A 735-nucleotide genomic window follows, 5' to 3' on the forward strand; every position below is an offset into this window, starting at 1 on the left:
AACCTTCTAAGTTCTCCTTTGTATTATATATTCCAGATTTTCTTGTCACCAGCATAATAGATAGATCCTTCCAATGAGTGATTCTCAAAAGAGCTATAAAAGGCAGAAGAGACACTGTTTCCCCACAGCCAACTACTATAAACAAGATTAGGGAATTTCTGGATGGTGACATGGGGTTTGGGCAGAATCTCAAGTGTAGTACAGAGGATAGCATCTGGGATACAGCAGCAGAAAGCATTTGTAGCAGCTTCTCTGTGATTTCTGCATTTCCAGATTTTCTTTTTTTGGTTTGTTTTTAGTTGAGTAGTACTATGATTGCATTTAATAAGAGCTCATTGGTGACAGGAAAAGATGAAAGATTTAGGCAAAGAAAATTAATTACTCAAATACAGTTTATTTAGATATTGATGAATCATTTGATGAAGTTGTTCATAACCTTGTTATGATAAAATGGAAAAAAATGTGAATTGAGTGAAAGTCCTGGTATTTGAGATGATGATGGATTAACACTCACCTTAATGGAAGTCTCATGTGATATAATATACATTTTTATCTATGGAGCTATCTAGTTTTGAAGAGTATGAAAAAACAACATAGAAAACTGATCTATTAAATATGTGAACAACATGATTCGGGGCAAGCATGTTTATACATCAATATGACAGTGTAACAATTGGGATTGAAATATTAGGCAGAAACAAACAAAATAGAATTCAACAAATATATGAATTTTTC

The sequence above is a fragment of the Myotis brandtii genome, unplaced genomic scaffold (genome assembly GCF_000412655.1).
Source record: "Myotis brandtii unplaced genomic scaffold, ASM41265v1 scaffold297, whole genome shotgun sequence".
Classification (NCBI taxonomy): Eukaryota; Metazoa; Chordata; class Mammalia; order Chiroptera; family Vespertilionidae; genus Myotis; species Myotis brandtii.